Here is a 14,603-nt window from a genome sequence, read left to right on the forward strand (position 1 = left end):
ACCTTTTCTCAGATTCCTGAACATGGATATAAAATATTGGCAAATGTTGCCCATTTTCTCTCTATTCAGTTATCAGATATTGATGTGAAACACTCAGATTTTACCTCGTATCAACAACTGATATAAAATCCCTCTGATTTTCCACTTTCCTCTCTAAACGTATTTAATACCCATCAAACCCAGAGGCCTCCCCCTGTTTGGGGGATCAGTGGTTCCCAGCTGGTAACAGGAGATTTGGCTGGACCCTTTTCTTATCTCCAGCTGGCACTGGATGAGGAGGTCACTCAGAGTGCAGCGTGGGTCCAGCAGTATCCCAAAGCCCATGACAAATGGTCTCTGGGAGGGGTTGCTTCCCGCAGTGCGAAGATGTAGCTAGTGACAGGGCATGGACCTTTCTTGCCCTTCCATTCTCCTGTTAAAGCAGCACCGCCCAGGGATCCCTCTGCCCGTGTGACTGGCCAGCAGGGGGCAGTGATAACTTTCTATCCACTTAGCAGACACAGTGAGGTAACACTGTTGCTGGGGTAGGGGATGGGGTGTCTGTGTGGGGGGATTGCAGCTGGAGCTGAAGGGGCGTTGTGGGAGGGGGAGGCCTCTGGGTGACTGGACAGGGGGTTCTGGAGGTTTGGGGGGGTGGGTTCTGATGTGCCCAGCCCTGAGGCTGTGGGTCCTGGAGGTGGGTATCGCTGGGGACTTGTTGGTGCAGAACAGTGAGGGTGGGCGTCTCTTGGGGAGGCGGGGCAGGGGGCTGGAGGGAGCCTGGTGCTGTGCCAGGGACTCAGTCATGCCCAATGCACAGAACTGGGTGGGGGAGTGCCAGGCGCTAGGTCGGGATGCCAGGCAAGCAGAGGGAGGGTCCCGTTGTAAAGCATCAGGGGGTCCCAGGCAAACGGCCTGGCAGGTCCTGCTGGAGGACAGGTGGGGGTCCTAGGCAGGCAGTAGGGGAATCCTGGGCAGGCAGTGAGGGACTGAATTCCCAGTGAGGGGTCCCCTGGGGGGGTGGTCCCTGGCTGTTGGGGGCTCTTGGTGGGGGGAACCTTTAGGATTCCCAGCCTGCCAGTGATGGTCTGGTGGGGGTTCTCTGGCCAGTGGGGTGCTGAGGGGTATCTGGAGTCCGTGTTCAGGGATTTTGGGGGTTGGGTCCCAGGGAATATCTGGCTGCGGGGTCTGGGCTCTGGGTACTGGGGGTGTCTGGGGGGCCCTGGATGGAGGCTCTGGGGGCTGCTACTAACCATGCTCCTTCTCTCTGATCAGCTTGTGCCAGAATCCTGACTCCAAGCACATCCCAGCATTCCCCAGCCAGGCCCAGTCACCATGATAACTTTCTATCCACTTATCAAACATCTTGAAAACTCCAGGACCTTCCAGTTCCATTGGGAAAATTTGTCCCCCGAGTCCTTATACTAGATCTTGAGGGTGCGGCAGGTGGGAAGGGGGCTAGAAATGCCACACAATGGTCTCTTCCACAGCATTCTGGACTCATTCATTCTGAAATCTGGTTTCATTGAGACCATTGTTAATCCAGAGTCACTGTATGGAAAGACAGGGAGTGACTCCAGATGGACAGTGGGGCAAATGAGATCAGCAGTTCTCCCTGTGAGGAGGGGCTCTCATTAGCTGCTCTCCCCAGAGAGCTAAAGGAGGGAAGCTGCTCAAACGCTCTGTCCCTCTCTGCCCAGGATATTGGAGCTCAGCTTCCTGGGTCAGACGCTGTAGCCTCCATTGTGATCTGGGAGACCAGGCTTAGCAGCTGCTGCTCCCCCAGCAGGGGCTCTGTGCTGGGATGTGACCTTAACTAAAGCTGCTTCTCTGCCTGGCCCAGGTGATGACTTTCTCCAGCTGGTCCTAGCCCCTTGGGGCAGCCCTGGGCCCTGTTAATACAAATTCTACCACAGACTCCAGGTAACTGAAAGTCCTCTGGGAAAGTGCTGGGGACTGGCAAGAAAGTGACTCTGCACAAACAGCCTCTCCTCCCATTAGCAATTGCCAGGAGCAAATCCAGCCATGGGAGAGCAAAGCCCCCAGGAATGGGACTTTCCCAGCCAGAGGGGCAGGGAGAGAGGACAGGGAAGGAGAGACTGAAAGGGGCAGTGGGAGAAATGAGTGGGGAGAGATTTCCAGTTCTCTAGTCCACCCAGACACATGTATTGCAGCATCCCTGGGCAGAACCACTTTCCAGTGAACAAGAAAAGGATCAGACAGAGGAAAAGCTGGTTCTTGACTCCATATTCCCCCTGCTGGGGTGTGACTGCCGTGGGGTCAGTGTCCGAGGGAATCCCCCACAGTGACTCCTTTGGTGCTGCTCTTTTCTAGCCTTGTGTTCAGAGACTTAGTTATGAGATTGGGAGAGGGAGAAGGAAGGTTAAAAATCTCTCTGTGGGCTTAGCCTGGCAGGAGGGGCCAGGTCTACACTGTAATACAGAGATTGAGCATTTTCCCAGGATGGCAGAATCTAGGATGTCTGTCTGCAGGGAAAGGGCCTGGGGGAATCGTCCTGTGACATTAACTAAAGCCTGTTCTGTAACCCAACAACTGCCCTTCTCACCCTCCCAGGCTGCAGAATGACGTCCGTGTTTCACTCCAGCTCATCCCATCCTGCCATGGGACAGGGGAGAGAAATGGCTGCAGAGGAGCCTGTTCAGGTAGGGACTATCGGGGGGTAGCTGGTGGGTTCCTGCAGGAGGGAGAGGGACAGCAAATACACTGGAGATGGGAAGATTTGCACAGTCTGGTTTGGAGCAGGGCAGGAAATGCACAAGGTGGGGAAGGAGGAGGACAGCTTGTGACATTCCTGCTGGGAGTTGTTTAATGAGAGGCCCAGATTCTAGGAACAGACCCATGAGATTAGGAGGTGGAAATAACCTAATTTGTGAAACAGAAAATAACCCTCCTACATGGGGCTAGGAAACTGACCAGACTCCCAGTGCTGGAGCCTGACCTGACTAACCAGTGGCTGCTGTGAGATATGAAGGAGACACCCACTAGTGAGGTTTAGGGGAGATTCCCCTCCTTTCGTATCCAGCTCTGCACAATGGGGAGGGTGCTGGGCTTCCTACCGGAGATCTCTCCTGGTCCCTGCTAGGGCTCCATCTCCTGTATCGGTCTGTGGCTAGTAGGAGTGTGATGGATCTGCTGGGAGAGAAAAGGGACTCTCTATTCGTCCCCTTAACCTGGTGTTTCCAGGATGCTCTGAGTGGGGTGGAGGTGGGACTCTGACTGTGATCCACCCAGAGCTTGCATTTGATTGACTTCTCTCCCCCACAAATAGTGGGGCTGTGAGTGAGGCAGCAGGTACTGAGTGTTGGACCCTTGCTCTTTCAGAGGCCAGTGACCTTCGAGGAGGTGGCTGTGTATTTCTCCAGGGAAGAGTGGGCTCTGCTGAACCCAGCACAGAGAGCCCTCTACAGAGACGTCATGCAGGAGAACTATGAGAATGTGACCTCGCTGGGTAAGGATTCCTGTCCCCTCAGTTCTTGGAAGGGGAAATGCAGAGATACGGTTCATGCCAGCCCCACAATGGTACCTCTACACTGTCCTGTCTCTGCATCACCCCAATATGCCAGTGACCCACACACTGCCACAGACCCTCCCCTGCTGCAGAACACAGGAACAATATTGCACAGTGTCAAATATCTCCTGTTTGCATAAGTAAACTTCTTTGAGATGGGGTGACCACACCTGCACGCAGTGTTATGCTCCTACAAAGCACATGGGATCTTTATAGAGGAAGGTAAACACGCACACACACACACACACCCTCTGCCAGAGCAGTTCATAGTTACCAGTCTGTTGTAGCTCGAGTCAATCTAATGGCCAATTACACTGAGCACGAGTGTGGGGCTGGGCTCTTGTCGGTCGCAATCCAATGCTCCGGGAGTGTGGCAAGATGAACCAAACTCCCATGGCCAAGCACCCTGGTTCTTATAGGGTTTTTTCCTTTGTTGAAGTCTATGGATTTTGCTGTATCAGTTTGTGATCGGTTACTTCTTAACTGGTGTAAACATTCCAGTGCACCTTCGAGAGGGTCAGCCTGTCCTTTGCTCTGATTTAATCAATTGTCCTCAGGGGTGCCAGCCTTGACCTCAGGGTCATCAATCTGCCCTTCGTTATGGATGCGCGTTGATGATTCTTTGATGTCCTTTAAGTCTCTTGACTCCTTCTTCCTTGACTCTGGCTATAACAATGGCCTTTACACCTTCTCTTTTCCTGATGCATACATCCTCATTCACACAAACCCACTGCGAATACAAACAGTAGTGTTTTATATCGAGCAAAGAGGCATTGCAAATGAAACCTTGCCTTCAATGTTTCTCTAATCTACTTAACATAGACACAATAGAGAATCCTGTCTCTTACTTACTAAACCTTAAAACAAAGACATGTAGATTTAACTAGAATGCCTAATTTGTAATACATAGAGGAAACCATAGTAGACAGTGTAACTTATCCTAAAACAAAAGGTGACCATAATCAGTCAGAAGGATTGTTCTGGTCTGTCATTCCTTTCTGCTATTCAAACAGGGTGGCTGACAGGATGAAATCAAATCATACATTAAATTCTCACAGTACATTATAAAATCCAGCTCCTACAGCCGTATTCGAGATGTGGGTGCACCATAGATTTATATACAGGCCATATGATATTTTCTGTCTTTTCTATCCCTTGCTTAATGATTCCCAGTATTCCGTTCATTTTTTGACTGCTGCTGCTGCACATTGCGTGGATGTTTTCGGAGAACTATCCATGACTCCAAGCTCTCTCTCTTGAGTGGAAACAGCTAATTTAGACCTCATCATTTTATATGTCTAGTTGGGATTATGTTTTCCAATGGGCTGCACTATGTACTATCCTGACATCTAGTACTGCTGAGATCCTGCATTCAGTACTATCCCTGCCCTTCCTGTTCCCTTTCTCCACTGAACCCCACCAGCCCATGCTTCCTGTTCCCAGCTTCCCCAGGACTCTCTCATTGTCTCTGGACCTCTCCGTCAGCAAGAAGCAGTGGCAGGGAGACTTGCCCTCTCTCTGGAGTCTTGGATTTCTGGGACGTGGATTTACTTTCTCTGTGTTTTGGGAGCCTCTTTGAAATTGAGTGTCTGTGACATTAACCACAGTGCAATCTGGAGTGTTGAACAGCTGTGTCCCCTCAGTTTCCCAAGCTGGGGTGACTTTTACTCTGTTTTACTGTGAGAGCAGCCACTCCTGGGCAGTTATCACACAGTCTCCAGCATGTAACTCGCTCCCAGCTACAGTATTGAGTGCTGCTAGTCAGCGACTTAGGAGTTACAGTGCAGCACAGGAAAACCCCAGAAAAGTCTCTGTTCCCAGACTTCCCCCAGAAATGTGCATCTTTCCCTGTCCAGCACACTACTGAACAAGGCAAGCTCATATGGAGTATGTCATTTCATCAGTGGAAACTGACATGCACCAGCCTTGTTATCCCATGTAGATGAGGGGACTCACCCCTGCGGCACCCCCTGCTGGTGACTTCTGGGAATTAGCTCATTCCAGCTCCGGCACACCCTCTGCAGGCCGGAGATCCGCCTGTCCTCTGGCCCCCCATGTCCCTCCCTGGACCTGGTGCCCCTTTTACCTGGGGTGCTGCCCTCTGGCAGTAACCCCTCAGTCTTGGGGTCTCCCCTCCCCAGGGAACTCCCACCCACTATTCCCACCTCGGCTCAGTATAAGGCCAGTCATCGTCTAGCCCCACACCCTGGGGCAGGCTGCAGTATCAGCCACTCATCACTGGCAAGGAGGGTTTGGACCTGCTGCCTTTGCCTACCGCTGGGCTGCTCTCTGCAACCCCCCAGTACCTATTGCCTTCTGCTAGGCCGCAGCCTGGGGCTTTCCAGGCTGGAGCTCCCCAGCTCCTCTGCCTTTCCCCAGCCCTGCTCCACTCAGGTACCCTGTGTCCAGCTCCCTGCAGCCAGGCCCATCTCCCTCTACAAACAGAGAGAGACTCTATCTGCCCCTGGCTTCTCTGCCTTTATAGGGCAGCTGAGTCTGTTTGGGGCCTGGCCCCAGCTGCAGCCACTTCCCCCAATCAGCCCAGCCTAAAAGCTGCTTTCTCCAGCCACAGCCCCCTCCCAGGGCTGTTTTTAACCCTTCAGGGCAGGAGCGGGGGTCCACCCGGCTACATCCCAAATGCAGTTTCCTACACACTGTAATCCAAACACACTAGTTGGATAAAACAATAAAACAAGATTGTTAATTACCAGAAAAAAAAGATTTTAAGTGACTACAGGTAACGAGGCATAAAAGTCAGAATTATTTACAAAAGAAATGCAAGATAAACCACAAATAAATTTGTTAGTCTCTAAGGTGCCACAAGTACTCCTGTTCTTTTTACAAACTAACATGTAAGTCAGGGGTAGGTAAACTACAGCCCGCAGGCCACATCCGGCCCGCAGGCCCAGCTTGCTCGGCCCCTGAGCTCCCGGATTGGGAGGCTCCCCTCTCCCTCCCCTCCCCTGCTGTTCCCTCGCCCCTGCTGTCCCACTGTAGACTCAACATGCCGCGCCACCACCGCTCTGGCCCACCACTCCTGGGCAGTGCTGCAGTGGTGGGGCTGCGAGCTTCTACTGCTCTGGGTGGCATGGTAAGGGGGCCGGTCAGCGCTCTCCTGAGGGACCTCGTATCTAGCTCCGGCGAGCCGCGTGGCTGTGGTAAGGGGGCCAGGGGGTTGGATAAGGGGCAGAGAGCCCTGGGGGGCAGTCAGGGGACAGGGAGCAGGGGACGATTGGGCGGGTGGTCAGGGGATGGGGAACAGGGGGGTTGGATAGGTGTAGGAGTCCCGGGGTCTGGCGGGGGTGGGGGTGTGGATATGGGTTCATATCCAGGACCTCACCCTCTACCCAACCCCGCTGCTACCTGTCCCTTGACTGCCCTGACCTCTATCCACCCCCCTGCCCACTGACAGACCCTTGGGACTCCCACACCTAGCCAACCCCCGTCCCCCCAGAACCTCCGCCCCATCCAACTGTCCCCTGACTGCCCCTGGGACTCCTGCCCCTTACCCAACGCCCCCACCTCCTTACCATGCCGCTCAGAGCAGCGTGTCTGGCAGCCACGTGGACCACGCAGAGCCAGACACACTGCCCAGCAGGAGCGCACAGCCCCGCCCGCAGGAGCGCTGCCCACGCGGTGGCGTGGCTGTGGGGAGGGCTAGCCTCCCAGCCGGGAGCTCAGGGACCGGGCAGGACGGTCCTGTCGGCTGGATGTGGCCCGTGGGCCGTAATTTGCCCATCCCTGATCAAGGGCATAAACCTATTGAGTCAGCAAGACATGCAGGGGTATGTCTGTGTGCTGAGACTTCCGAGGCTTTTCCATGCCATGTGCTGTGAAGCTTGTGTTTGGGACACAGGAAGTACAAGCCACATGGCAAAGGGAATATAAAGGGCAGCTGCATCATCTCCATTTTGTCTTCAATCCCTCTTCCTACCTCTGGAGCAACTTCTCTACAAATTGAAGCCTGGAACAAAGGACTGAAAGACCCATCGAACTTGTGGATGTGTTCCAGACGGACTTTCAAGCCAGCAGCTCAGCAATACTGCTAATAACCTGATATATAGATTTGGGAATGCATCTCACTGCTTTTCCATTTAACAACTTTTTTTGTGTCGTGTCGTGTCTTGTCTTTCCATGCTAAAGGATTGGCTGGCAGTGTGGTCTTTTGGGTAAGATCCAAACCTATAGTGATCTTGTAATGTGGCTGACCTTTTGGGGTCAGAAAAACATTTTGTATATGAGCAGAGTTTTTAAATAACCTCTCACTGTACTGGACCTAGGTGCTGATTGGGAGTCGGAGAACTGGAATGCAATAAAGGGGCCGTGTGATTTCTTTTTTCAGCTTCTCGATAACCCGTGTGTGGGATCAGAAGCACAGTTTGTGACTGGTCAGTGAGTTTAACTTCAGTGTTAACCACCAGTTTTGGGAGCATCTGCTCTCCCTTTTTCATCCTGCCCTGACCCTGGCATTTTCAGTGTGGACTGCCCCAGACACACCCGTCACACTAAGCACTGAAGTTAAATTAATAGAATGTTTTTTATGACAAAGTTATGAAATCAAGTGACCTCCTTTGTTTTCTTTCATCTGAGCAGGGTTTCCAATTTCCCAACCTGATGTGATCTCCCAGCTGGAACAAGGGGAAGAGCCATGGGTCCCAGACCTCCAAGGTTCAGAGGAAAGAGAGATCCTGAGAGCTCCCTGCACAGGTGAGGAAATATTAAACCAACTGAGAATCTGTAAGTGCCTGAAGGAAACATCTGGGATGCCCTACAATGCCCTTGGAAGGTCTCTCAGTTCAATATTGTCCCTAGCAGGGGTCGTATCCTTAGGGTAAATATAGCTCATGGCTTCCTGTAGACACTAGCGGACACCAGGCAGTAGCTTCCTCCCTTCCCCCTGTGAATTTGGATGGGATGTGAAGCCTGAATTGATCCCCTCCTCTCTCCTGTTTGGGGAAGAACTTGGGGGAGTTCAGTTCCTGATTTTTATTTGACCTCTCTCCAGTACTTGTATTGGTTTGGCCTTCCCCTTTCCATCCCTGTTTGAGGTTTCTGTCTGTATCACAGCAGGTGACGCAATGGTAGGTGAGAAAGAGGAGGAGAATTCTCAGCAGGAGAATGTTGAGCAAGTGGATAAACACAGAGCATTATCACAAAGATCGAAAAGGAATGTGTCCTGGAGTCATAAGCAGGAAAAATCCCATGACATTCAGCACAGACCAGAAGGAGAGCAGGGAAACCAGCCAGGGGAGAAAGTGGGTAAATGTATTTCCTGTCAGGAAACTCAGAAGGATCTCAAGGAAACCACAACACAACAGGAAATCCTCAGCAGAAAGAGAAAAAATACATGCACTGAGTTTGGGGAAAACGTATGTGATTACTCCATCCTTATAAAGCATCACAGAATCCACACAGGGAAGAGGCCCTATGAATGCAGTGAGTGTGGAAAATGCTTCCCTAGCAGCTCAGGCCTTTCTCAACATCAGAGAATCCACACAGGGGAGAGGCCCTATGAATGCAGTGAGTGTGGGAAAACCTTCAGTCGCAGTTCACACCTTATTAGGCATCAGAGAATCCACACAGGGGAGAGGCCCTATGAATGCAGTGAGTGTGGTAAATGCTTCACTAGCAGCTCAGGCCTTTATCAACATCAGAGAATCCACACAGGGGAGAGGCCCTATGAATGCAGTGAGTGTGGAAAATGCTTCACTGACAGCTCAGCCCTTTCTCAACATCAGAGAATCCACACAGGGAAGAGGCCCTATGAATGCAGTGAGTGTGGGAAAACCTTCAGTCACAGTTCACACCTTATTAGGCATCAGAGAATCCACACAGGGGAGAGGCCCTATGAATGCAGTGAATGTGGGAAAAACTTCACTAGCAGCTCAAACCTTCTTACCCATCAGAAAATCCACACAGGGGAGAGGCCCTATGAATGCAGTGAGTGTGGGAAAAACTTCACTAGCAGCTCAAACCTTCTTGTCCATCAGAGAATCCACACAGGGGAGAGGCCCTATGAATGCAGTGAGTGTGGAAAATGCTTCACTGACAGCTCATCCCTTTCTCGACATCAGAGAATCCACACAGGAGAGGCCCTATGAATGCAGTGTGTGTGGGAAAAGCTTCAGGCGCAGTTCACCCCTTTTTACCCATCAGAGAATCCACACAGGGGAGAGGCCCTATGAATGCAGTGTGTGTGGAAAATGCTTCACTTGCAGCTCAGGCCTTTATCAACATCGGAGAATCCACACAGGGGAGAGGCCCTATGAATGCACTGAGTGTGGAAAATGCTTCACTGACAGCTCAGCCCTTTCTCAACATCAGAGAATCCACACAGGGGAGAGGCCCTATGAATGCAGTCAGTGTGGGAAAACCTTCAGTCGCAGTTCACACCTGCTTATCCATCAGAGAATCCACACAGGAGAGGCCCTATGAATGCAGTGAGTGCGGAAAACCTTCTGTGGGCACTTTGCCCATGTTAGTCATCAGAGAATCTGCAAGGGAGATCAACAACATAAACACCTCTAGGGCTATCAATACTTTTTTTTCTCTAATAATTTTCCTGATTCCCACATAGTAAAGGTCCATCCAACCTCACATCCTATCTGCCAACAGTGGCCAATGCTAGGTGCACCAGAGGGACTGAATCTAACAGGTAATGAGCAAGTGATCTCTCTCCTGCCATCCATCTCCACCCTCTGACAAACAGAGGCTAGGGACACCATTCCTTACCCATCCTGGCTAATAGCCATTCATGGACTTAACCTCCATTAATTTATCTGCAAAAGAACAAGGAGTTCTTGTGGCACCTTAGAAACTAACAAATTTATTTGAGCATAAGCTTTCCTGGGCTAAAACCAACTTCACTGGATGCATGCAGTGGAAAATACAGCCGGAAAATACACACACACACTCAGAGAGGACATGAAAAATTGGGTTTTGCCATACACACTATAACGAGTGATCAGTTAAGGTGAGCTATTATCAGCAGGAGAAAAAAACCTTTGTAGAGGTTTTCGTGGCCTTTGAGAAAGCAAGATAGAGCTTTGGAAGACCCAGCAGGGTTTGTGGCCCAGGAATTGTTCTCAGATTCCACTGAGACTTCAACTCAGATTGCAGGATTCAAAGTCCTGAGTGCTGGCCCTTACACCATGGGACCAGCAGAGCACCTGTTGATTACTGTAGACTTCCAGCAGGGAGGACTCTGTGGGCAGGGGCGGCTCTAGGCATTTTGCCGCCCCAAGCACGGCAGGCAGGTTGCCTTCGGCAGCTTGCCTGCGGGAGGTCCGCCGGTCGCAGGACCAGCGGACCCTTCGCAGGCATGCCGCCGAAGGCAGCCTGCCTGCCACCCTCGCAGCGACCGGCAGAGCGCCCCCCGTGGCTTGCTATCCCAAGCAAGCGCTTGGCGTGCTGGGGCCTGGAGCCGCCCTGTCTGTGGGGACAATTTTTCTGGCAGGGAGGACTCAGTGGGAACATGCCTCTCTGGCCAGCCCTGCATTTGCTGAAAAAGTCAGCACCCAGCACTTTGCTGCAGGCCCAGAGGCCTTTCTTCCTCCAGACTGCGAGGCCAGTGGACAGGTGAGGCAGTAGCACCTTCAGTCTCAGGCAGTAAAGGGCCCTTCCTGGGAAAGGCCATGTCCTGAAAAGGAAAAACTAAAGTCAAGGAGGGTCCTTCTAAAACTCTTTGGGTATGTCACAGGGGGAAAGTGTTTCTTTGCCTCACCATGGACTTGAACCCTGGATCCTCAAATTAGAAGGCTGATGCACTGCCAACTGAGCTAGCTAGGCTCATATTCTTCAAAAAGCAAATTTCATACAGAAGAGAAACTAGTCAAGAAAAATGAGGGCAGGAAACTATACAGAAAACCTGCTATTCTCGCTCTCTTAGCAGTCCTAGCCCCGCCTGCTCCTCCATCTGGTGCCCTGAGGCCGTATTCTTTTTTTTGTTAAATATCAAATCCAGGAGAAAACACGGTTATACAAAGCAAAACGAAATCACAAACAGAAATGTCATTGGAAATACAGAAATAAAAAAGGAAAATGCAATCCCCATCACTTTATCATATCTGGGCCATTCCTGTATCGAGAGCACCCTCGAAGGTCCCTGTGTGCTTACGAGAAACGTGAAGGAACTCATACCACAGCCTGAACATGAAACTCAACTGCTCCCGGGTGCCGCAGTAAAACCCTTTCCCTGCTGTGACGTTGCACTCCATAGGATTTTATTAAAGTATGCTAATGAGTGTGAATATAAAGTGACTGGACTATGCTTCATACAAAAGGTCTCTTGTAAGGTATCATTACAAAGCTTATAATCTACGGTGTGTGTTCATCCTATTTGTATGAACCGATCATTCTTGGATCTGAAATTAGAAATATGAACTATAACTCTGAGGTCCTGTTGTAATGATGCAAAGTGTGGGCCATTAACAGTGGTTTGGATTCTTGATGGCCCATTAACCAGGACAATTTACTGGAGATGGCTCTGTCCTGCACCATCTGTGAGTCAGGCCAGGAAGAATGAAGGCTTGGGGGGTCTCACGGGATATGTGACCATGTCACCTGGTACAGGAATCCATCTTAATCCTGGGGCTTTTCCCCAGGAGAGAGACAAAAGATTCCTGCCTTGTACCAAAGCTCTATAAGAGGGTGGAACTGAACAAACGTGGCTGCAGTCATGAGACATCCCCTAGCTACCACCTGAGCTGGAACAAGGGCTATAGCAGGTGAAAAGATTGGGCCCAGACAAGAAATAAGTCTAGTCTTTGCCTCTCAGTCTGTGCAGATGGGACCTTTCCCTCCAGTGCTGGAGGATTCTCCCTTCTCATCTACCCTTGTCCCAAGCAGCACAGCAGGTGGGAATCTTAAATGTGCAGAGGAGACTTAGGAGCAGAAACTCCACCCTGACCTTCCATGCAATTGGCACTAGCCCCTCACTGAGCAGGATTGAAACTCCTGCAGGGCATGAGCAAAGCAGAAGGGTGAAAAGAACCTGGAGATGCTAGGATTGAACCCAGGACCTCATACATGCAAAGCATGTGCTCTACAACTAAGCTACATCCCCAGATGGGCCATTTGTGCTATAGGTTACACTTAGAGCCCTCCTGTTTCCAGAGCACCTAGTGGCCTAAAAGCAGCATGAGGGACACATTCCCTGCTCTGAGGCCAAATCTGCTGTCCTGGAAGTTGCTGGTTCTTAGGGGTCACTCTGCTGCAGGGCCAGATTCGATGTGTGGGGCAGAGAGTGGGTGCCCTGGGCTCAGGGTGCAGAGATACACTCAGCCCTCTCCCCTGCATTGGGTGGGGTGCTGCCCCCTCCTGGAATGTAATGGGAGCGGAGGGGCGCTGTGAGTCGCTCAACACCTGACCCCGGTGGCAGAAGTGCTGTGGGGAGCTCCAGGTGTTTCTAGGATCTGCTCTTTCCACCTGCCTGTAAAGTCCAGCTTTCCCCAGCACATTCACTGCGGTGCAATTGGGTCACAGTTTCCATGGCTGAACAGCAAAGAATCACTCCCAGTTTCCCTTCTGTCAGCAGCAGGATTAGCCTGTGTCAGTGATTAATGAGGTGGCTCTTGTTGTAGATTGATATTCATTCCCCACCTTGACAATTCACACCGTCCCTTTCCCATGCAGATTCCCAGCACCTCAGTGATCCTCGTAGCAGGAGTTGGGGCCTGAGATTTTCAGGGTTCTTCCCCCCTCCACCTGGAGTGAACTCAGTTTTCCCCCATCCCAGACAATCCATGAAATAACAACAGGGGCATAAAGAAAAGGGGAGGGAACATCTCACGGCCAGGGCTGGATGTGCCCATGGCCCCCTGCTTGTCCATTGTTTCCCTGGAATTTGGCCCCCTGCTTTGCACAAGGGACAGCTCAGCTCAGCATCGATCAGGTGACTCTGGGAAGTTTGGGGTCCCCGGGCTCCCACAGGAGGGTGAAGCAGGTCACCCCTGGAGCAGGTTAAAGTTGCAGGGTGACAGTGGGGTTGCTGCCCCTGTGAACAGCTGCTGTAGCACCGCCTGGGCAGGACAGGAGAGCCAGTTTACCCCAGCCTGTATCGGGGGATGGGAGCACTCACACCCTGGGGACCCACCCACCAGAGATCTACTGGGAGGGAGAGTGGCACCCACACACCCAGGATCTTGTAGCGGGGGACAAGGGCATCCACACTCCGGGATCCTCTGCAGAGGGACGGACACCCACACACCCAGGATTCTGTATGGGGGGCAGAGGTACCCGGACACCTGGACGGGGGATGGGGGCACCGAAACATCCGGGATCTTACCTGGGAGGACAGCGGCGCCTGCAGCTCGACATGAGAGGGGGGCGGGGGAAGCAGGAGCATTTCCCAGTTCCAGGCTGTCCCCGTCTGGCCAAGGCACAGAGCTCACAAGCAGAGTTTAAAGCTCCAGCTGCCAGGCTGAGAAATAAGCCGGGCCCTGTGGCTGGTGCCTGTGATCCCAGCTCCTGGGGAGGCTGAGGCCGGCGGATCGCTTGAGCTCAGGAGTTCTGGGCTGCAGGGGGCTGTGCCAATCAGGTGTCCACACTAAGTTCAGCATCACTATGGTGATCCCAGGGAAGCTTGGGGTCCCCAGGTTGCCTAAGGAGGGGTGAACCGACCCAGGTCAGAAATGGAGCAGGTCAAAACTCCCATGCTGATCAGTAGTGGGGTTGTCCCTGTGAGTAACCCCTGCAGCGTAGCCTCGGTGAGACATGGTCTCCTTTTAGACACCCCCCCCCCCCCGCAGAGCCTGGCTGGGGGGATGGGAGCACCCACATGCTGGGGATTCTGACTTGGGGGGAGGGATGCCCCCCCTGCAACACGGATCTTGAAAAGAGGAACAGCGACACCCACACACCACAGAGCCTGGATGGGGGTAGGGGAACCACACACGGGAGCTAGTTCATGGGGTGGGGGACACACCCTTATGCTCCATTGCACCATTCTTAATGAGAAGAACGGGGGCATCCGCACAACACGGATCCGTAACGGGCTGGGGGGACACCCACACACTCCACTATTACCCAGGAGGGACAGGGGAACCAGACACCCCCGGTAGTGTGGAGAACACCCACATCAAATGGATCCCTCATG

The sequence above is a fragment of the Mauremys reevesii genome, unplaced genomic scaffold (assembly GCF_016161935.1).
Source record: "Mauremys reevesii isolate NIE-2019 unplaced genomic scaffold, ASM1616193v1 Contig4, whole genome shotgun sequence".
NCBI lineage: Eukaryota > Metazoa > Chordata > Testudines > Geoemydidae > Mauremys > Mauremys reevesii.